This window comes from Polypterus senegalus, chromosome 6 (genome assembly GCF_016835505.1).
Source record: "Polypterus senegalus isolate Bchr_013 chromosome 6, ASM1683550v1, whole genome shotgun sequence".
NCBI lineage: Eukaryota > Metazoa > Chordata > Cladistia > Polypteriformes > Polypteridae > Polypterus > Polypterus senegalus.
The window spans coordinates 140,465,215-140,490,191 of record NC_053159.1 but is presented as its reverse complement, the minus strand read 5'-3'; the positions used below and the strand labels follow the sequence as shown (position 1 = coordinate 140,490,191).

The 24,977-nt window shown below is 35.4% G+C and overlaps 1 protein-coding gene and 1 pseudogene across 1 annotated transcript in view; one reads left to right on the top strand and one right to left on the bottom strand.

Annotated features, from left to right (window-relative positions):
* The window catches only part of lypd6b (LY6/PLAUR domain containing 6B), an 83,900-nt gene that overhangs the window by 14,471 nt on the left and 44,452 nt on the right, over nucleotides 1–24,977 (top strand). The window lies entirely within an intron of this gene.
* LOC120530665 overlaps nucleotides 4,094–24,977 on the bottom strand; it is a 36,845-nt pseudogene continuing 15,961 nt past the window's right edge.

The window sequence follows — 24,977 nt, the reverse complement described above, 5'->3', positions numbered from 1 at the left end:
TGATATAAATACTCCGAGTGGTGCAGTGAGAGTAATATGGACAAAGATGAGCTGCTGTGGCAACTCCTAACGGGAGCAGCTAAAAGAAGAAGAAGAAGGTGCAGTGAAAGTAACAACGCTAAAGCAGTTATGGTATTTGGAATACTATGGTTATTCCCTGGACCATTATATTGTTACAAGTTAATTACAATCAGATGCAGTACACAAATGAACAATATGCGGTTAGTTTCAGTGCATTTATAAAGCCGCGTCAGGAAAATAAGGAGTAACCACACAGGAACAATAGCATTGCTTTGACGCTGGGTGCCGCCAGTCTGCAAAACTGAGCAGAGAACTTGCGTATGACAAGGTATGAGGAACCTTGGAAAAGTGCGTGGCTTTATACCAAGTGTAGGTTTTATACATCGCGATTTGAACGTGGAAAAGTTCTTACGCAACATTTCTGTGCGTACACACCATTTATACATTAGGCCCATGGTATGCGAACTGCAAAGGGCGTGGCAGACCTGTGGCCTCAGGTGGTGAAGCAGCAGCCGCTCCTTGATCTTCATCACATGTGACGTCAGAGCGACAAGCTGAAAGTCATTCAGCTCACTAGGACGTGAATGTCCGTGGTTTTAATTAGTAAAAGTTGTATAATGTAGTGGGACTATTTTTTTTTTTTTAACTATTTAACTCTCTATTGTAGGTGCAAGTGTAGCTCAATTTCTGTGATATTTGGGATCAATTTTATGACTGCTTTAAATTTTGTAAATTTATTTTACTGAAATTTATGCTTGCCATATTATATAAGTTCTTCTGTAATGTATTAATTTGGGTCAAATAAAATTTTATTAAAAAATATCAGTATAATATCTTATGACTATAACTTAAAATATGCTTTGTTGGTTTTGTTTCCAAGAACTGCATTATTACATCCTTTAATTGTGCAATGAATAATTTATTTATGATATAAATTACTTTTATTTATTGCCTTTGGGTGCTACAGTTAGGTGTTTACAAGTGGACAGGTGCCATATTTGCAGATTAGGTTATCATATTATGCTTTGCTTTTTTATATAATACAACTATAAATATAATTACCTAACACGATTAAATACTAGCATTGTCATCATGGAGTACTTAGGCCAAGTTTTAATTCCTGTCAGGATTGTATTGCATATGCATTTGGCAAGATAATTCCTTTCTCATGTGAGTTTTTTATTTCTTCACATAGTACAAAGATATGCTGCTAGATCTGTGACAGCTTTGAAGTGAGTCTAGGGCTCTATATAAGTTTGCCCTTTGAAAGCCTCCCATCTCATCCAGGACGGCTGCCTGCCAGTTATACCACAGTCTGTCATCAGTCTGACCAAAAGAGGTTTTGAAAACAGACTGATTATGTCTAATAGAATATTTAAGGAGAATGTTCTACTTTTTATTATATCACATTTGTTTAAGTTACATTTGACCTTTTTGTATTTAAATTTTGTTTAATGTTGGAGTTTGTGTTTATTGGCTTATTGTTGTAAGTAGTATGTAGTAGAAAGTGGACTGGTGGTTTTCTGATTTAATTAGTATTGCCTGGACGTGTAAGTATTATATCAGTACTAGCGACTGGGAGCCCAATCGAATCGGGCTACAAATTCACTTGTTTGTGAAATCCATACTTTCTCTGCAAAGAATTATTTGTTTTTTTAAATCCTTGAAATGATTTTGTTATCATGGCACTGATTTGTGGTTAAAATTGACCATTTCGGCCAAAGTAATGAAGAGCTTCCTGTTTAAACGGGGCTGTAAGACATGATCTCAGCTCTTTGGCGCACCTCATTTGATTTTTTTCTGGCAAACAAATTTTCAAAACAAACCGTATTGTACAACTCAAATCAGGGTCGGTGTAATAATTATGTTGGAGTGGTAGATCATTACCTGCAAGTACCTGACTGGTTGATTAACGTCAACCACAGTGTTGACTTTTGGTTCAACGACCTCTTGTATAAAATCGTAATGTATATACATCGGATTATTGAAAGGTTCGGTGTCCATTGGAACCTCAGTTGAATTGGTTGGTTGTTGGGCATGTTCTATGTGGTGGTCCATGTCAAAATTTTCTTTATATACACATTTTCGAGTGAACACTCGATCTGACCCTCTAATGAGCATACCTTGTGCAGGTGTTTCAATGACTTTGACTTCTTTGCTCTTGAGAAAGCAATGTATAATTAGCCATGTGAAAATACTGGCTGTGGCAAGTAAATTCCTACCTCACCAAATGACTGACCTTGTGACTTATTAATGGTCGTTGCAAATGCCAAGGTCAGAGGAAATTGTCGCCTTTTCAGTTGAAAGGGTAGATCAGTCTCTGATGGTGAGAGATCAATTCTCGGTATAAGCAGTGGTTTTCCAGCTGCTTTACCTGTCAGGACTTCAGCAGAAATATAGTTTGCATACAAGCCTTTGACAATTAATCTTGTGTCATTGCACAGATTCCATAGAAGCATGATAATGCATAAAGCATAAAGCACCTTCTTTCAGGTACAACTCATGAATTGGCATTCCAGATGGAGTAAAAGTATTTAAGAGCTCCACAGGATAGTCTGCATTGTCTTCCTCATTGTCAGACACAATTGAATCAACGCTCAAGTAAGTTTGTCTTTCTCCTTTGAGACGTGTAAGTACTTCTGCATTTATTCTGTGCACATCGTCGTTCTTTGGAGTAAGAATGGCACGGTTGGCAAAGTTCTGCATATCTTCAACTTTCATTCTTTTATGGAAAACCGAGTGCACCAAATTACCACTTTCGACAAATTGTGGTGGAACTTCAATCACGTCTTAACCAAGGTTTGAATCGTTGGTAAGTTTTCCATCACCAAGCTTGAGTAACCATTCTTGGTGCTCAACTTGGCCTGGAGCAACACGCATGTTGGTCGAAAGTTTAAGCATTTTAATGTTTCGCCACAGTTTGCCCATTTTTAGTGAAGCTTGAACAATCTTCACCCTGTTTCCTTTCTTAATGACAGGAAGTATTAGGCGAAAGTCACCTCCGAGAATGATGACCTTTCCACCGAAAGGTTTGTCATTGTTCATGAGGTCATGTAAAAGTTCATCCACTGCTCTCAGTGCATAATTTGGTGTCATTATAACCTCATCCTAAAGAATGACTTTTGTATCCCTGAGCAATTTTCCTGCTAGGGATGTTGGTTTTATACTTGAACTTGAGTTGTCAAGCAGTGCAGTAGCACTGGTAACTTAAACATTGAATGGTATGTAGCTCCCATAGGTAACAAAGTGCCTGCTATTCCAGTGGATGCACAGCACCAAATTTTTATTTCTAAGCCAGTCACAGTGTTGTTTCGTATGTGAAAGTTTCGCCACTTCCACCTGGTCCATCCAGAAAGAACAGTCTATCTTTATCTTTATCATCCTTTACTGCTTTCATTATTAATTTGAATGCAGCTCTTTGCATTGAATTAAGCTGTACTATTTTCTGTGATGCAATGTCACATAATGCTTGAAAATTGATCTCAGGCTCAAAAGTGTACCGACTCGTGCCAGCTGGGGGTTCCGGCAATCCGTAGTGAGCTAAATTTTTGCCATGGATAAACAATGTTTCCTGAATATCAAATAGGACTTGATATTTAGCATTTTGTGTATCATAGCTTCTATAGGTAAAGTCTTCGATCATTGACTCTTTGTGACTTTCCCACAGAACCCTAGCGTTCTTTGGTTCACAAAAGACACAAATAAATGCAAACATTTGCCTTACTTCGTATGCCATCTTGCAGATGGAAGTCTCAGTAAGAGTGTTATCCCACTCTGCGTCATCAGCAAGCAGGTTCCTTGCTGCTGCAGCTTCTTTGAAGGTCGGGTATACTACACCTTCATAGGTTCTTAGATATTCAAAAGATGTTGCCTTTCTTACATTAAGTAGAAGCAAACGGAGGTAGTACAACTCGCCTTGTCTTGGAGAAGAAGTGTACATCCTTCCAATTTTATTAAAAGACCCTTTTCTTTTTTTCCAAATTTGTTTCTCTCCTTGAGCTTGAGAATTGGCAATGTATGTGTAGTGCTCAGGTATTTCAGTATAGAGGTACTGCCTCGCATCTTCATCGTCTTAGTTCAGCTTGAAATAAGCTGTGAGCTTGTCATCCGTTTCTTGCAGGGCTTCAGATTCGTTTCCATATTGGAAATATAAAACCTGTTCACCAGGTAAATGCAATGGCAATTTCTCAACACTATGTGATTGTGCATGTCAAAGGAGAATATTCTCCAAATTGCCTCGGGGGCAGTGACGTACCTGGAATCTAAAAATTGCTTGACCTCATTGTGTTCCAATGAGCCTTTGCCATCATTTTGGCAAATTTCTATATTTTGCACAATCGTGCCCTTTATAAACGTATTTAAATAAATACTTGACACTATTTATTGAAGCACACACTTCAACGTTAATGTGACAGTTGTATTTCAATAGCAGATATGGATTATACGGGACAATCCATCTGTTATCAATATATCATATTTTCCTGCTGCAAATCCCACTCCTGTGTTGGTTCTCCTGTACACCGGGTACCCATTTACATTAGGATTTGTTTCATTGTTAAACTCTTTAGGATACTTCTTGGTACATTCTCCATCGGCCATACATTGGCAAGTCTTATTTACGTCACCACATGGTCCATGCACCATGTGTTTCATGATAATTGCATGAAGTCCTGGATATAAATTTGGATCTGGTATTACAAATACAAATTTGTCCACATCTTCAGTAGATCTGGCTTTGTCATCTTCTTTCAGAACAATGAGAATATGTGCATGTGGCAGTCTCCTTTTTTGGAACTCGTTAACATGCACAATTGCTGTCGTTTTTCCAAGAATGTTTCTTGGTTATGTCATCTAATAACTTTTAGCTTGACCTTAAATACTCGGGCTACCAAGTCTGGTCTGAACTCAGGTCACTAGCCATTCTTTAAATTTTCAGTGATTTCTTTCCACTTAGGATTGCACGTCATTGTTATAAACACATCAGGCTTTCCATGTGTTCTAATTATTACCATGGCCTCTTGATAATGCATTTGCATTGCTCTAGGGCTTCCAGCAAAGCTTGAAGGCATTATTACCTTCTTTCCAGGCTTAACTCCCAAAATCTCTGCACAATTCACAACATAGTCATGCAGTGCTGTGTAGATCTCATACCTCAAGTCTTTCTGGTGCTATTCAATGTAGTAAAGCCTAATTGCTTCAACTTAACAATAGGCGTCTACAGTATATTGCTGACTAAGTTTGCCTGCATAGAAAAGGGTATTAAACTCCGGCCTTTTGTGAAGAAGGTAAGAGTAATACATTAGCTGGGTTGCATTTTTCCCATTTCCATATTGTTTCATATTAGTAGTCCATCCTGGTTCCGCAAAGGGAATGAGTAGTGGATATATCATTGCATCTAACCCAGAATGAAGAATACTCGCACACTGAAATGCGTTTTGTTGATCTGGACTGCACTCTGAAATCCCTTTTGAAAGGTGGTGCACCATCTCCACTTTGAAAGACAATTGCTACCTCGTTATACCGGGGAGCAATGTATCTTCATTGATTGTCCTTGCGATCGTTTATTAATGCCATGCTGATTTGCTTTGGTTGACGTCCTTTGGTTAACGCCCTTTGCTCTTCTTCTTTTTCAACTTCAAACATCATTTTGTATGCTTGAGCATATGGGTTATTTTGACTCATGAAAGCACTAAACTCTCTCATGAGTTCATATTTGCAACCGCTGTTTGTCAATATTGACATTCTTTGATCAGCTGCTTCATCTGGTTCTAATATATAGATTTGAGAAAATTTTGGTGTTTCCTCCTCTCCGGGGTGCAAGGGTTCAGATTGATGGTATATTTGGCCATGTATTCTGTAACAGTATGGACCATGTCCTGGAGGCAGAGATATTTATGCGCCCATGGATGCACAGGCTAATGCACTGTTATACTTTCTGATATTTTCCAAGAAGTGCTTGGAGTTTGGGTCTAAATATGTCAACAGATTCTTAAACCTGTCAGGGTATCTGTAAGGGTTAATTCGAACTTGACCTTTATGGCAGCAATTGTATTCTCCACCTTGCTTCTTCTCACAGGTAAAGTTGAATGAGTTGAAATGTTTGCACAGGTTTTTAAATGTGCCAGAGTGGTGCTGCGGAACTTCTTCCTCAATGATATCTGTGTGCATTTTCACGCCGCAAGGCACGGGCTGCTCGATTTCTTTCAACCCATGCTGCATTTGCAGCTGCTCGAGCTTCTTCAGTCACTTGTGCATGGCTGGCACGATTTCTTTTGTAAATGCGTTAGTAACATTCTGTAGCACACGCTCTTCATCTCTCCTTTGTGTCCGATTTGTACGATTTTCTTTCAGCGTTAGTAGCATTTGTAGCGGCACGCTGCTTATCTGTTTGTTGTGCACGTTGTGAACATCTAATTGCATTACCAAGTCTACGTTACTCGTCAGTCATGTGACTTCATTTCCTATGCATCCTTTCCGCGGCCGCTGCTCTTTTGGCTGCGTTGCGATCGTCACTCATTTTAGATCTGAGATCGGCTAAGATTTAAGCAATGACCGTTGTTAATACCCAGCAGTCATTACTCAGTTTGCCAATAGATGTCAGAAGGACGGATGCCTAGCTTGTATTGAGTCGAGGTATTGAGGCGAAGACCATACATACAGGGTATTGATACGAACACCATACATACGGATAGTATGAAATTATATTAAGGATTAGCCGTGTTTCCAGGTGTTTTATTTTAAAACTTCCCAGGAAGATTTCCTTTACACTGGCAGTGGTAATGCACTTGCCTGTAAGAGAGTCAATTTGATCAGAGATGTGTTGCTGCAAAACATAGACATACAGGGAATTGCAGCCATATGGAACGGAAAGGGTAATTTTGACAGGATGAGTAGAATCTATAATATTAGTACAGATTCTTATTAATCACATCCCGCCCATGATCATTGCTACTTATTCTAACTCCGAGCTGCCCTAGTCGAACTGTCATTCACCTTCAATTAATCAGCCTAGTTAGCCTCCGATATAGTATAGGACAGATGTAAAGTACAACAGCAGATTTCTGCCAATATCTGAGTTGGACTATTCATGAGTTATCCCATAATTTTCATGAGATTATTGTTTCTGAGAGGAGCCAGGAACAAACATACATCTACATACCAACAGAGGCCAAGCCAGAGTATTCTTTCAAAGGTCCACTATAAATTTGAAATACAGAGAACAATTATTGTCTTTAGACTAAGTATGATTAATGAACCCAAGTTTGTGATGTAATTTGACCCAGTATGGTGTTATTAGTACTAGCTTAATCAAATACATCTTCAAATACTACAGAGAAACCATGCTGAGCAGGTTACATTAGTGCTGTAATTTAGAGATGTTACATGTGACCCCAAATTACAATAAATTCCTGCAGACACAATATGGCTAACCATTAAACAAACACCCATCACAATCTGCTTGGTACAGCTTCTATGTTTGATAAATCACAGTGTAGCATTTCATGCCACTCACTCTGACCCAAAACACCCCCGACATCCTTGGAGTTCAAACCAAAATTATTTATCAAAAACATTTCTTATGATGACAAGTACATATGAGTCGTATTTTATGTCTCTGGCTTGAAAGTGAATGAAAATCAAACATGCAGAAAATGTGCTTCATAGATAAAGAGATACTTTTGAAAAAGAGAGACAAATTAAATACCTTGGAGTAAGATGGAAGAGGAGGCAAGTCCCTCCATTAATTTTTATGAAGCTGCTTTGTGCACTACAGCATGCAGCTAAGTTGTTGTCAGTGAAGTTTTTTTTTCATTTATTTAAACAATGAGAATAATTAATCAAAAGGTGCTGTCACCTTCAGGTAATGTCTAAAGTGATGACAGCTTGTTTGACAAAGAAAACAAAATCAATTAAATATAGGAGCCTGTTCCAAACATTTTCCTTTAGGAATTTAAAATGTTAGTAAAGCCAACAATCAAAGCATGTCTTACTGACATTAAGTTGTGCTGATGGATTTTTAAAAAGGAAAGAAGACAAATTTATAAGATGATAATGCAGAAATAGATTAATTTGAGAGAAGCTTCCAAAGAAAAAAAACTCTGAAATTGCTAAGACATTTTAACATCTGTCAGCAAATAAAATAAATTATAAAATGAATACAAAGAATTGTTAATAGAATTTTACAACTATAAAGATTTTACTGTTCTTATTTATCTTCTTCAGAAAACTAATTTAAAGAAATCACAGATTGATATCCTTAGAGTTTATCCAGAATGTTGTTGCAGTTGTTACATTTGTACCAGAAAAGAAATGTTTTATTTTAAGTTTCAAATGATAAGATTGTTATGTTGTTTGCATATAGTATATTCTTTTCTGATTTGTAATGTAGTTATGCCTCAGATGGTGGATTGAGCCAAAGCTAATGGTATAATAATTTATTGAAACTTTTCGGCTATACATTACATAGTGAAAACTCATATCTCAGAACATAACTATTCATAATTTTTTTTCCCATTAACCCTGTAAAGGGGTGAAATTTCTGTCACTAAAGCATCTACTCCCCCAGGGGATAACTTGGGTTTGTATGGGTAGGTTTTTTTTTTATTTTATTTTTTTAAAGCATGTGGATGAATATTATCAAATTCAATAGAATGGCGACTTAGAGTAACCAAATACAAAACAGGAACACAGGCCAGGTATTGGAGGATTTGATCTGTTTTATGCCATATACAGCAAGGTTATACTTTGACACCCCATAATGAAAAACAGAATATATAGACTATTTCAATCGAGCTCTTAATTGTTGTGTGAATGAGTATGGACTGCCACCTTATCTAAGTTTGTTTCATTATGTTAGGATGCCCTTCAGCTTCCATCAATCCAAGAAGTGGATTAAATGGTTCCAAATTATAGATGGATATTAATTGTGGTTTTGTATTATTCTCTTATTCAGGCATGTTACTGAGTTGTGGTGTTCTTGCAGAGAGTATATACGTTTTATCATTTGCTGTACATTTCAGAATTAATTAGTAGATTTTCAGCAGTTTTAATGCCAACATATTTGATTTTCTTTGGCTAGTAAAGATTAGTAAAATTAAATGAAATATTGCACGTTTTTAACAAGAATTTCCTACCTTTGACAGTTAAATATTTATTTCAGCAAAGTTACATTTCATGGTGATCATCTGTTAAAAGACCGTTAATATGTAAAATAGATATTTTTAGATTAAATGCCGTTACTTTATAATTGGTTAAAAATGTGGCGGTAAGGAGCACATATACATAGAATATCAACAACTTTTGAAAATTGCTAGTTGCAAGGTGTTTTCATGATAAGGGATGTACTGTATAAGTGCCAGTGTAATTCTGTTTTGGAAGTATTTAATTTAGAATTCTAATTGCAATTTAATCCAATATTAATGTAGAGTGGCAGTAGGAGGTGCTATCATGTCATCAGTAAACCCCATAATTGAGTCAAAAGGAGCATATTTAAAAAACATGCCAATGACAGTGGAAGGGGTAAATAAGAAGAGTGAAGATAAAGTAACAAATAAAATAAAACAAACAAAATCCTGCTGCCTCTATCCAGTAGGGTAAATAAATAACCGCACAAATCTTTTTTTACTTCTTTCCTTTCCCTTTCCCTCCCTCTCTCCCCTTGTCACTCTCAAACTCTTTCTGTCTTCTACCCACCTGTCAAACATTTCCCTGCTCACCTCCCAAATTCAGACTTAAAAGTCCAGGGATATAGAGGCAACTTCATACCCCATCTCAGAGCTACATTCAGGGAAAACCTTTCAACTTGCTTCCCGGATTAGTAATGGCCCCAGTTATCTCTGCATCCATGAAACCCAATACATTGCCCCTCACATGTGTTTAGGGGACATCTTCAGGGCTCTCAGAAGGTAAAAGATACCACTCCGAGCAGAGACAGAGCAATGTCACTGATCACCTTTGCTTTTTCATCCACATTTCAGAGGCTCACTTACTGGAAAACATGTGACCCAGTTCTTCTTCCACCCTGAAGGCTTGCCCCAACCATGCTGATATATAAATCCTGACACCACAGGAAGTCATTGTTCGGTGCAAAACCAATTGTTGAAGATGTCACAGCTTTCTGCATTATAAAACCTGTTTTAATATACTTCATGTGCTGTTTATTTTCATGCTTCTTTCATCAGCCATTAAACTGAGTTACTTACTGGTTCCCCAACCCTTCTAGGTACCTAACAGTCTTTTTTATGCTACAACAATATATATAAGGCTAAATACTATTTGTTTCTGACACTGTCTAAAAAGAACTCTACTACATGGAAGGCCAGTGCTTTCACCTGGTAATCTTGGTTTGAATTTCTGTTTATCCTTAAATTAATATTCACTGCATAAACTTTCAAGGCACACAACTCTCTGATAGAGGTTTACTGCTATCATTCAGGACCCCTGTCACAATACACTGTACAGTATATTAAAACTGGGGGGAGAAAAGGGATACAATATAAGAGGATTTTTTAACATGCTTTGTTATCATACTGAGGATAAATGTTTGGATTTTTTTTTTGTATTTTAACTTTATTACTTTTATCAACCTTGTGGTATTTGCATTACAATATACATTTGCATATCTTTTTGATAATGTAATGAACTCTTTCTTTTGGATTTTCAGACTGTGAACAACTTTTATTTATTTGTTTAAGAGGATCAAAACAGGTGCTAAAAATAACATACCTGCAGGAATTCATGTACAAAATTGAATGCCTGGGCTCATTTTGAGTTTTCCAATGTTACGGGGAAGAAACTGCAGTCTGCTGGCATTGTCAAAAATAAACTACTCCGATGCTGTAAAAACTAGGTTGTAAAATCCATCCATCCATTTTCCAACCCACTGAATCCAAACACAGGGTCACGGGGGTCCGCTGGAGCCAATCCCAGCCAACACAGGGCACAAGGCAGGAACCAATCCCGGGCAGGGTGCCAACCCACCACAGGACACACACAAACATTCATTCTCAAATTTAATTTAATCAAATGTTATTACAGTTTAAAAAATGCAAGGCTGAATTTTAAATTTAAAATGTTTCCCCTTAGGATCACTTTACTTTTTAACTTATTATGCAACATTGTGAAATTTTCCATTTGGCCAGTTTGTTTTTGCACATTACTTCCAGGAACAGACTTTTATATTTAGTGATTGAATAGTCTCTGTTCAAATGTCATTGGTGAAACTGACTAGCTTCTGTCTAATATGAAAGTGCCATCTTTACTTTTTAAATGGGGGTAAAAAAAATCAAATTGCAGATTGGCTGCATAGTCTTTTTGAACATGACTTTTTGTAGATGTTGACTAAAGTTGTAGTATGTCTTGTTAAAAACTACTTTGAGCATAATTTTTGTAACAAATGAACAAAGAATCTTATGATATTTCTTGAATAAATTACTTATGCGTAAAATAGTCTTGTTTGACTTGCAGTACTGATTTCTGTAATAGCATTCCTCACTCATTTTTTATTAATTTTGTGTGCTAATATGTTATCAGCCTTTTCTGCATGCTCATAATAAGAATAATGTGATTTAAGTATGAATTGCTTAGTTTCTCTTGTAGTTAATACATTAAAATCTATTTAGAAAGCAGAACATATTTGTAAAGATCCACAGTGGGCAAAGTTGTACACTCAACATATTTGGAAATTTGTTTTAGAATTTCTTTAAAGAGTTACCCTAGATACTTTAGAGTTAAATTAGTTTGTACTATAATAGGATTATGAGTGCAAGTTTTACTTTAGTTATATAAAAATGGAATGATAAATTTCAATATAATACAAGATCGATTTACAGTACTTTCATATATTGTGAAATATAAAAATCATCAAATGATCATATCATGACCCATGATAATGTCATAACATGAGAGAGAGTGTAACAGATGAAATTTGTTTAATGGTATAAGCCAAGAGGAATATAGGAACCTGAGGATAGATTAAAAAAGCATTTGACAGATTTAAAGAGGAACTGTAAAGAATAAATTTAAAGCAAGCTAAGGCATTATATTATTTCAGTACAGTCCATGGCTATTACATTGCTGCAACAGTTAAAAAAGACAGTGACAGTTTACCAGGCACACTGAAATAAACGAAAATTCCTTTTATCTGTCTGCCTATCTCCTTATATATTTATTCTAAATTGCTGAGAGCCATAGCAGGGTAGTTATGAGTCCATCACATGACACATTCATGCTCATGCCCACTTTCATTTATGACAGGGCAATTTAGAGTAACTAGTTTACCCAACATGGTTTATTACTGAGATACAGTATATCAAAGCCTGGAAGAACTTTTATGGAAATGGTGGTGATGGTTGTGGCTGTTTATTAAGTGAGTATAACTCTTTTCATTTATTTGAATAACTTTAGAAGTTATTACTTATCAAGTGACAACAGAATGTTTAGTAATTAATAACATTAAAAATTTAAAAATCAAAAGTGTAGCTAATTTTTTATTGTACTGCCCTAGCTGTGTTACAACACACCCTGTGTTATAAAATTGCTCACTTGAGTCATGGTGTAGAATTACATTATCTCACCCATCTTCCCAAGAATTAACTCTTTGAATGCTATTTTTCATAGGTGAAGCAAGTTCAAAATTGAATGGCAAGAAAACAGTCCTTGTTCATTACTGTTACGTTCACTTTTATGAGTATTTCAGCACTGGAAAACAAAATAGATTCTGATTCAGTTAATGCTTTTCTTTGGCAATTGCAGAAGGAGCAATGCAGTGTATGAAGATGTACTTAATGAGAGATACAAACATTTTATCTTTCTCTTTTAAAGATACATTATAGAGAGAAAAACTGCTTGTGCTTGAATGCTACAATAAGATAATCAAGTGTGGTGGAATGTTACCAAATCATATGCTGAAGATATATTTACATTTTTTAATTACTTTTTGAGTGATTTGAGTGAAAATATAATTATTTAAGTGAAAATATAATGACCACTGTACTAACAGTCGTTATATTTGGTGGGGTTTGATGTGCAAAATGCATTGACAAAATAACCCACTAAGTCATTTGGAAGATCACTGAAGTTTTCAACCTCTGAGATATGTCAGAAAACATATGACAAGTCTTTGAAAATCAAATTCACACCAAATGCCAACTGCAGGACACAGAACACAATGAAAGGATTTTTAATTAAAATTTTCCATCCATGCATTCATCACTTTTCTGACCCTCTTTATCCAAATGGTTATCGAAGGGTTGCCAGAGTTTACTTTAAAAATACTTCTTGGCTTATGACCTTGATTTGGAATGAGCAGGCTGACAAAATTAGTATTTATTGTGGTAACACTGGCTTTGACTCATGTAGAAATAATGAAAACAGCTCTCGTCCAAACGTTTCTGAACATTGCTTTGTTAATGTTCTTTTGAAGTGCCATATAGTGTATCTAATTTGATCAATTACTCTTTAATTTGAGAGGTTAAAAGATTTTTCCTCTTGGAATAAAGAAGCTCAAATATATGCTTCAGTGGTCAAAAACAGTGAAGTGGGTAGGTTAAATTTACACTGTGAAATCAAGGAGCTTTTAAAGGAAAATGATTAATAATTTTTTAAAGTATTTTTTTTTATTTGAAGAGAGAAGTTGTTAGGTAGAGAAATATGCTTGTCCAAACTATTTCATATAAATTACCATATTGTTCAATATTAGTAAAATAAGTCTTGTACTTGACATTGGCAAGCTGTATTTGGAACAGTGGCTTTTACATTTTTATAGGTCCAATATTCAGTAATTATTTATTTGCAGTCCAAATGAAAATACCTTATATGAATTTACTAACCAATCATTCAAACAGCCATTTTCTGGTGTCCGTGATTGTTTTTAAAGACCTACTTCTCATTGTTAAGGATACATATGTATTGTTTATTTATAGAACTCATTCATGACAAATAGAAGTGTGATTAATAAATGCATATATTTCTGGAATGGTTATTGAAGGAAACTAACTATGCAGTCTTAGAAGGTGAAGTTTATTCGTAATGCTGAAAACACAGTTTCTGGGTACAATGCATTCCATAAAATCCTTTTGAAACAGAGTGATAATTTGAAAGTAATATTATTATTTAAAACAGGTATTTTTATTTTTTAGACTTACAGAATATAATGTGTTTTTGGTACTGTATGTTGTTTGGTCTGTAGGAATGAGCATGGGTGTGTGGTTGAATGCGGCCTGCAGTGGCCTGTGCAAGGTTTATTCCAGCATTTTGTGCAATGCTGCCAGGATATGCTTTGCACCCATAAAACTAAACTGGATAAGTAGGCTAGAAAATAGCTGGTTAAAAATGACAGAATGGTTTGCTATAATACCAGGGACAGTATTAGCTAAGGTTTAAGCATAATTGATTATTTTATACACAATATTTTATACAATATGTTCCTGTTGGGATAGCTTCTTGCTCTTTTTGAACTTGTATTAGGTTAAATGTGTTCAGAAATTGAATGAATATACTTATTAGTGTTGATTCAAATACAGAACATATAAAGATTTGTGCAGATACAAATAAAAAGTTAATATGCAGTGTGTTGTTGATATTAGTGACCTGCTCGATGTTAAGAAATTGAACATTCAAACCAAGACTGAACTGCAACAGATAGGAGTAAATCCGAAGAAAATCCTTTTCTGTATATAGGCCCAAATAATTGTAACAAATGCCAAAGGCACTTTACTGAATTTTATTGAATTAAAATATCTTTAATGTTCATACTTTTACCCTGTAATAAGAGATGATCCATGTGGTAGCCCTCCACACCCAGAACAATACACAGGAGGCAAAGGATTAACAAAAATGGGATTGTTATAAACCTGAGTAGAATGAGCACAGGGAAACGACAAAACACAAGTAATCTGTTTCAAAATAACAAGCATGGAGCCTCATTGTGCTTACCTAATATTTTGTTAAACTCCTTTCTGTAAGGTAGGGATTCTTTTGGCTTCTTCAGTCAAAACATACCCAGGTCCAATCCCTAAAGTCATTTCCTATCATTTGAATACATTGTTGAAACATCAGAGTAGACCAGGAATTACCCATAAAAGTTCTGAAAACTGGCCTTTTAACATATGACAGCATGTCCTGTATATTCACTTATTGTGTGAATACAGACAATCCAAATATACAAAATGGTTCATATGTTATCATTGGTGTTTCCCAGCTTTGTACTTCATATTTTCATAGTTTGTTTCTCTGCTGTCTTTTTGCAGAAATATTTTGTAGCATCATCCACAGTACAACAGAAAATGACAAAACCACCTATTGATAGGATGTGAGCAGGTGGAGATCTTCAGGCTGTTTACTGGTCACAACTGCCTCCACTGCTGTCTCTGTACCAAGTTCTGTATTAGCTAATTAGACTAGCAGCATGACAACAGAACATCTGCTGAAGACATGCCCGCTAGACAAGATACTTTGGCATCAGAATGGGCGCTCTTTCACACACAGCACGTTTTACATGATGGACAGGCATGTCCATTTGAGTGTTTCAGAACCTGAAGAAGTTGGATCAACTGTGGTGGTGACACATTTCAGATGTTCAATATTTTCATGACAAAAAAAGTCTAATTTTAATACTAATGCATTCAGAAAATGCATTTCTAAATTCTTACAGTTTCTGTTTAAACTAAGAGTAGTGGGTAATTCAAAGTAAAGCATTTATTTACTGAGCTACAGTATGTGCTGTTATTGCACAGGGCTATGTTTAGATTGTAATACTGCTTGAGCACTTTGCCTATTCAGTACTTTAATGACTTTAGGCTAGAATGCTAGTCATTGTCACATGTTCCACATTTTAAATTTAATTTATACCCTTTTGTATGCATATACTAATTGGTAATTTTTGTTTAATTGCTGAATGCAAAAATGGATTTTAATTTTCTTGTCCAAAGGCTGTAATTTCTGTTAAGATGTTCAGATCTTATCATTAGTGGTTTACTCTTGTTTTACTTAAAAAATGCTCTTGCCGGTGGCAGTGCTCACCACACACTGTATTGGCTATTTTCATTTTTTATAAATGATTACTTCTACAATTGATTTTTGGCACAGAAAGTAACTTAGTCATCTGTATTATCCATCCTACCATTATTCCGTAGATTTACTAATCAATTCAACTGAGGTCAAGGAAGCTAGAGCTGATTCTGACACTAGGTGCTACAGTATACTGTACCAGTTCATTGGAGGGCTAAAAGCATTCACCTGTTTCTAGGAATCAAGTTGTTAAATTTGTGAACTGTTACGCACCCAACCCCAACAAAAATATAGGGTAAATATAGGTGACAAAACAGAAGTTGGAAGCAAAACTAAATATTTCTGCTTACCTCTCATGAAGATTTAAAAAATAAATGGTCAAATATTTAAATGTCTTCATGTAGAGTATTCACTAGTAATGAAAGGTAAATTTTAATATATACAGTGCATGAGTTTATAAATATTTCTGCATTTTTAATTTAGTTACTCATGTTCATTAGTTTTTGAAATGTAAACCTATGTTTGTTCATTGGTTCTTGAAAACCAATAGAAAATGTGCTTTAAAATGAGCATACTCTTTGGAAGAGCTTTTTCTTTACTTGTATCACATTTTCAGCTGCCCCTTTACCAGTAAAATTAAAGTTTTTTTCTAATCTGATCATGTTTCAGGAAGGGATGAGGTTGAATACATTGGGGGTTCCATTGTTCTATTTTACCTGATAAACGTTCATGCTTTGCATCTGTTATTGAGGTCTTGGTGAGAGAAAGGGTAGGGAGAAAGGCAGTATATCTCATTCTTAAATTAATAAAAAGCCTATGTGGTATCTTATGTCCAATACTGTCTTATTAGAGAGGATAGCATGGTTTTATTCTCTGATTGAAATATGCAGACCATCACCAAACATATATTATATAAGGATATAGTATTTGGCCGGCAGTTATTGAAAACTGTATAGAGTTTTATAATTAAAAAGGCAATGCAAACTGAGTTGTGAATAATGTTTGTTTTGAAAATGCAATGTAAGAATTTATTTTTTATTTCTGATTTTTAGAAAACTAAACTCTGTTGGAACTATTTCTTCAGGTTTTCACCTTGACTGCTGGACGTATGCCAATAGGGCTGGCAAAGCTCAGGTTTACCTGTGGAATGCAGCTCCTCGATATATGAGACTCTGATTTTTTTTTTTACCCTTTACTCTTCCTTATTAGCAAATGAATGAATGTATCCACATGTCTTCTCAGAGCTTAGCATAATGGGTAGCCTTGTGCAGTTTTAAACATGTAAAGGCAGTGACTTCAGAATACTGTGTTTCAGTATCCAAGTATTTAGAAAGGCCAATGTAATTAGGCTTCCAATTAACTTGACCCGACTGCTACTGAGCCTTGTAATGATGTTAGTGGAATAATGAGTTTATATATACAGCGAATATTAAGAAGTGTTAGAAAGGACTATGGGCTAAGTATACAGTATTCAATTTGTGAATTATTGATTAACTTTGATAGAATTATTATAGAATCCTAGCATAAAATGTGTGTATCACACTATTTTTATATACCATGTTTCCCTGAAAATAAGACCTACTTCGAAAATAAGCCCTAGCATGATTTTCAGGCTGCTCTGTAATATAAGCCCTACCCCAAAAATAAGCCCTAGTCAAGATTGTCAACTGAAAAGTAAGGCGCCTAAGGCCAGGTTTATACTTCACGCGATGTGACATGTGTGCCCGAAACATCCATTAAATTCCAAGGACACCTTGCCACAATATCTCTGAAAAGGATGTTTAATGATTACATCCATCAATTCAGGGATGCACCCATTCCAGCAGCATTGGCGCAAGACAGAAACAAAATCCCCAGATGGGGCATCAGCTCATCACAAGGTGAACACAAGCACACACATACACTAACGTCATTGTAGCTTCACCAAATTCCCAAACCTTCATGTCTTTTTGATAGAAAACTGAGCACACTGTGGAAAGCCACCAGGAAAACATGCAAACTCCAGGCATGGATCACAAGGGACATGACTCCCTGCAAGACAACAGCACTACCGCTCTGCCACTGTGACACCCCTATATATGTAACTATGAAAAGTATTCATTATTTAAACAAAGTTAACGATTTATCTGTAAAATGTAATATACATATTTTAATGCATTTCATCATGAAAGTGATATAAAGTATTATCTAAGAATTCTAAATGTGCAGAGAGCTGGAATATTATAAATGTAATGTGACCTGCTGTCAGGTCAGGAGGAAGCCCCAGAAGCTTCTAACAGTTGGGTCAGTTCTAAGATGACGTTTATGATGGTCTGCTTTAATCATAAACTACGAGGTTAAAGTGGACATTTTGAGATTAAAGCCGAAATTTCCACTTTAACCACAAAATAGACATTTTCATTATGTCCTCATTTATTTTTCTCTGTGGCTCAAATACGCCACCGTACATTTTGATGGTATTGTAAAGTGCAAAAAAGAAAAAAGACGGCACAGAAAATGGCATGTGAGACTTTTAAAATGTATTGCGTCATTACTTTGGGGACTATGTGACACTTGAATATAAAAGCAACATGAATACATTTGCATATCAGCATTTTGTTTCACCACTCATTCATCAAACATCGCAGCGCGCACATTGATCCTGCAGGATCCAAGAAGCGGCTGGAGTAGCAAGAAATTCAGTCTGGAATTCAGGGTTTGAATGTGGAGAGTTATGACGATATTCCTGAAGAAGATGACATGACTGTATTTGGATAAATGTATATTGTTGTACATGAATGAATAGATAGATATCCCCTGAAAATAAGCCCTAGTGCATCTTTTGGAGCAAAAAAATAATATAGGACCCGGTCTTATTTTCGGGGAAACACAGTAGTTTAATTTTTGATTACTAGCTCAGAGAATTTTTTGAATTTACATATATAATATTGATCAAAATAGAACATAACTTTCAGTTGTATTAGTCTATATAAATTATGTGTTTTTTAAATTTCTCTCATTTCTACTACTGAAAAATGTATAATTATATCTATGAAGTATACAAGTATGTTTATTTACTCATGAAAACACAATATACTATTTGAATAAACACAGTAAACATTTATAAAATAAAAAAATGTTAAAACTAGTCAGTGTTTTATGTGGTCTCCCATAGAATGCAAAGCTGAAACAGTTTTGCTTGGGTACACTACAGTATATTTTATTTCAAATAGTCCTGTGATAAATTCTTTCAAGCTTCTTGTATGATTTGTGTTGTCCCTTCCTCCTGCTCTATGTTCTTTTCCCTGTCTCAGTCATCCCACACAGATTGTTTTATTCAGTTGCTAACGCTGAAGTTGCAATGCAAGTCTATACTGTCAGTTTTACATCTGTAGACTTACACTACCAAGTGGATCTTTACTGTGTTTGTAAGATGTCTGAAGACATTATTGTCCTGTAAGATGAAGTAACTGCTGTTTATTTTTCTCAGCATTCACCATTCCATCAATTTAGTTTAGATCCCTTGCACCACTAGCTAAAATGCACATCCAGGCCATCACAGGGCCATGACTGTCCTTCACAATGCTTCACTCACCAAATATAATGTTCTGGCATATTTGTGAACCAGGAATTTCAATATTTGGAGTTACTTCCACTGGTTAATGCTCTATACTTTATGGTCTTTTGTGTACTGCATTCTGCTCAGATCATTGCCTTTTTACAGTGAAGTTTTTCTAACTGCAATATATGCTACAAGGCCATTTTCTAAGACTTCTTTGCACTGTTTAAGCATGTATTTTGGTGTCAGATGTCTTTTGTCAGATGCTAAGCAAACATATAACTTTATTTCCCTCTATTCTTATAGAATTTGAACTTTAACTACATTTCAACAGATGCAGACAGTTTTTTGGGTCCTCCACTTGTCCAGTTTTTTCCATTTTTTATGGGAGTTTAAACACCACATCTTGAAAATGTGGTTTGTTGTGGTATAGTTTACTGACAATAGTGTTGTTAATATAAAATTGTGACTTTTATGTCTATTAAAGTGTGTTGCCCTAGCCATTTCTAAACCTTTCCTGAGGGCACCTAAGTATAGGTGGTTGCCTTCCATCACACTATTTTTATTTATATTTTATTTATAACTAGCACACTTTGTCACTACCTCATTAATTAGGTTTGCTGTTGTTGGAATTTAGCAAATGCACAAAATGGCCCAGGCACCTTGAGGAGAGGTTTTTGAACTAAATCTCTGTTGCTCTAACCATCTTAGAAGACATCAATATTTTTTTGGAAAATACACAAACTCTTTAAACTTTTTTATTGTATAAATGTTTACTTATTTATCGTAATGCTTTATGTAGTATGGATAAATCTGAAATACTATTTCCATTACTATTTGTAGTAAAAATGTAATTTTTTTTTTATTATTAAGTGGTAAGAACTGGTAACAGAAATATAGAAATGTATTCACTCAAAACTTTGGAATTTTTAAGTTAACAGTAAAATTATGAGGTGGTGCAGTGGTCTCCCCATGTCTATGTGTTTTTTGGGTATGCTAGTGTTTCTAATGTATCCTAAAGGTGTGCATTTTAGGTTACAGAGTGACTCAAAATTGACCTTGTATAAGTGGTTTTTGTATGTGTTTGTGAGTTTCCCTGCGGTGAACTGACATCCCATCCAGAGTTTGTTCCTTGTTGCTGAGATAAGCTGTTGCTTCAGCCTCCTTCTTTCTGAATGAGTCAGGCGGATCGAATAATGGATAGCTGGCAAAATTAGAAACAGAGAAGCATGTATAGGGTGGTCCAAATCTAATTATGCAATTTTCATTACGCTATAACTTACTAAGTTTATTACATTGAAAATCACCCGAAAAATCCCGAACCATCGAGAAGTGTGCGAACTGACGACATGAAGAATTGTGTTTGCACCGAACTGGAATCGTCCCTGCATAAATCAAAGTCATCCAGATGATCTGGATCTGCATAATTAGATCTGGACCACGCTGTATTTAGAACCCTCCCTTCAGTAAGATATTATGAAACTATTAGTTTATGAAAGTGATGAACGACCTGTTAATTTAACCAAATAGGATGAAAGATGTCAATTGCAACTTGAATTAGACACGTGAAACTATCCTTGAGATACTGTATGCTAAATTATTTGAACTGCAGTTTTTACTGTTAAAGGTATATGATTTTAGAAAGTTATATAAATTTGTTTTTTCTTTTCTTTTTGCACAAAAATAAAACCAAATGCCTAATTCATTTATAAGGTACTAAAATTGAAATATCATATTCTAATATATAACTACACATTATATTTATAAGTTTGCATATTTTTTGGGTCCACTTAAGTTACTTGATTTATTGAATAGTGTCATGAAATTGACCTATTGTGTGTGAATGTTGTTGTGTGTGAGTATACCCTGCAATCGGCTATTGTCCAGGGTTGGCTTCTGCCTTGTGTCTGATGCTGCCACAATATGCTCCAGCTCCTTATTGCCTATTAAAGGACTATAAAGCATCAGAAAAATGAGTGGACGAGTAATAATCTATTTGTTTCAGTATCTGTTTTGTTGATAAACTAAAGTATTGTCAGCATTTTGTGCTAAATATAAAATTACATGCTGCTTATGATTAAAATGTTAGTAACTTATGGAATTTTAAGGGGATTTTAATTCTTTAGTGTGAAAATAATATTTTGAATTTATGAACACTTTCTTATTTTCTAATCATATGTGCAAATACTTGTGGAGTGTTCTTTATTGGTGTTCATTTAAACAAAATTAATTTGAAATTATTAACATAATGTACTCATCTAAGGGCTGAAAATTAGGCATTGATGTGTGAAATTCATAATCATGTAATAGAGTTAGGACATGTACATTAGTCTCTGTTTTAAAAAGAGGGCAGAGTTACAAGGTGTTGATCCTTTGAGCTGTAAACAGGAGGTGACTTAGACATTGTGTTAGTAGTTGGGGTAATACACTAACAGAACTTGTATGCTTTGTCAGATAACTTACAAGTCTTATCTGAAGGCTGGACAAATCTAATCTTGTTTACATTTTTCAGTACTATGTTACAAGAGCATAATGGCAGGTTTTATCATTTTAAACTGGTACGTATTTTTGGTGTAATTGTTAGTGTTATGTAGCTTTGATTTTTGAATAAAGCAAATTGTATACACACAAAGGTTAAATAAGGGCTTACTAATTCAAAAACACAAAAACGTCAGACCACACACATATTGTTGACTAACTCAGTGACTTAGAACAAGTGAGAAATCTCTGAAAAATGAAAAGCAAAGTTATTTGTACATAGTTTTTGTATGTAATGCTACATAAAATAGTCTTTGTCTTTAAAATGTTTGGTAAGAAATGATTTTCCTGCCACACTCTGATCTTGTACTAGTAGTGTAGAGCTCTGTAACTTTTGACTAAACAAAATATTTTTTAACAGTCATTTTGGTAGCTTTGTTTTTAAGGTTTTAAAATTGTTCAGCTGTAGTACATTGCCAGTGTTAGTTGTACACATGACCATTTTTCACTTTTACTTTTTTAATCTATACTAATAAAAGGCAAAGCACTCACTGACTGACTCACTCACTCATCACTAATTCTCCAACTTCCCATGTAGGTAGAAGGCTGAAATTTGGCAGGCTCATTCCTTACAGCTTACTTACAAAAGTTGGGCAGGTTTCATTTCGAAATTCTACGTGTAATGGTCATATCTGGAACATATTTTTGTCCATAGACTGTAATGGACTGAGCTCGATGGCCGTGGGAGGCGGAGTTGCGTGTCGGGTCATCACGCCTCCTACGTAAGTACGTAGAGAACAAGGAAGAGCTCCAAAGAGCGCTGAACAAAAAACGCCATTTCACAATTGAGAAGGCAGCAAAAGATTATGAAGCGAGTGATGCATACAAGCATATTCATAAGTGCAGCTACTGCGGAAACAAAGCACGGTGTGAACCATAAGTTTAAATTAAGTTTATAGACACACTCCCGCTGCCGTTTGTCATGCCTACGACGAATACGGTATTCGCAAGATACAAGTTTATTGAGAAGACAAGAGGTATAAACAAGACTTTGGATTACTTTGTAATGGAGTTAAAATTGCTGTTGCAAGAAACTTTTAAGTGCCGGGTCTTAGCTAACATTAAATAAAACCGTTGACATCGCGAGATCGCACGAGCACAGCTGAGAAGCTTTGATGCATGTACTCCGAGTGGCTCACGTCAACTGACTTTGCAGGACTGGAAAAGATTAAATTAAGTTCATACACACGCTACCGCTAAATATTCGCAGGCAATTTCCACAACTTACTACCGGGAATGCCTGTTGAACATCTTACATTCACGAGTTCCGATTTGGGTGGTGAACACTTCGATGAATGAAACCTGTTATATTTACAACGGTTGACAAACACGGAATATAGCTTGAACACAACACGTCTTCCAAATACGAACCTGATTGAAAGAAATAATGATAATCAATTCCTTGATGACAGCAACACTCATAACGGTCACAAAACTATTACATTGACAATCATGTTACGTTATTTTTAAATTTTTAAACCCTAATTTCGATGCATGTACTCCAAAACCCATAAAAAAATAACGCATTTAATCACACTTTGCACTCCAAGCAAAGGGTAACTTTTGTCAATGCATGATTTCCTGGTACTTAGATTACATTGATGCACACATCAGAGCTACAAAAATGTAAGAGTCGGAAGAAAGCGCTTTGCTAGCACTGATCGGAGGCAAATTTAATTTCAAAAGACTACCTGACGGAAGCCTTGATAAAAGCGTGGTTTTGTGCAAACTGTCCAAATACGAACCTGATTGAAAGAAATAATAATAATCAAATCCTTGATGACAGCAACACTCAGAATGGTCACAAAACTATTACATTGACAATCATGTTACGTTATTTTTAAAATGTTTCCTTTTCTTAGCACAAGCACTGCTGAGAAGCTTCGATGCATGTACTCCATAACGCGTTATAAAAATAATGCATTTAATAACACTTTGCATTCCAAGCAAAGGGGAACTTTTGTCAATGCATGATTTCCTGGTACATCGATTACACTGATACACACATCAGAGCTGCAAAAATGTAAGAGTCGCAAGAAAGGACTGATCGGAGGCAAATTTCATTTCAAAAGACTACCCGACGGAAGCCTTGATAAAAGCATGGTTTTGTGTTAACTGTGCAAAAATGAGTTTGCATACCACGGAGGCACGTCAACCTTTCGGTTCCATCTAAATGCAAAACATGTTACAGCGACCACAGAAACTGTATGCTGTTAGCACTAGCGGTACGCGTTCGAGTACCAACTGGCTTCAGGACCTGTGGCTCTTACTGGGAATCATTGGACTTCCGTGACCGTTAGTAATTTTAATAAAATCTAATTACAAAATGCGCAATGATCACACTGTTTTAACCTAATGTACAAAATAATTTTGGTTAAGGTTACTCAGAGTTTAAAGGTGAGGCTGGTCAAATTACCTTTTATGTTTCTGCCTTTTTTTCAGAAATTAAAAGAGCTTGAGTTTACAATATTCATGACATGTCTATTATTTGATTCTGTCACCCACTAAAACCCTTTTAAATTAAAAAAATAAAACATTTGCAATTTGGGGCAAATTTTCATGTGTGATTACATTCGATTAATGAAGATTAATTAATTACACAGCCTCTAATTAATTAGATTATTTTTTTAATCTAATATATTTTAATATAATATATGTATGTATATATGTATATATGTATATATATATGTGTATATGTATGTATATGTATATGTATATGTATATGTATATATATATTGTGAACGCTGGCCCCGGCACAGACAGACGAACAACATGTTTTTACCCATCACACCGTTTATTTACACTATATACAATTTCACAAAAGTCACGTGCACTCACGATCCCCAGTGCCTCTTGCACCGATTTCCCCAAA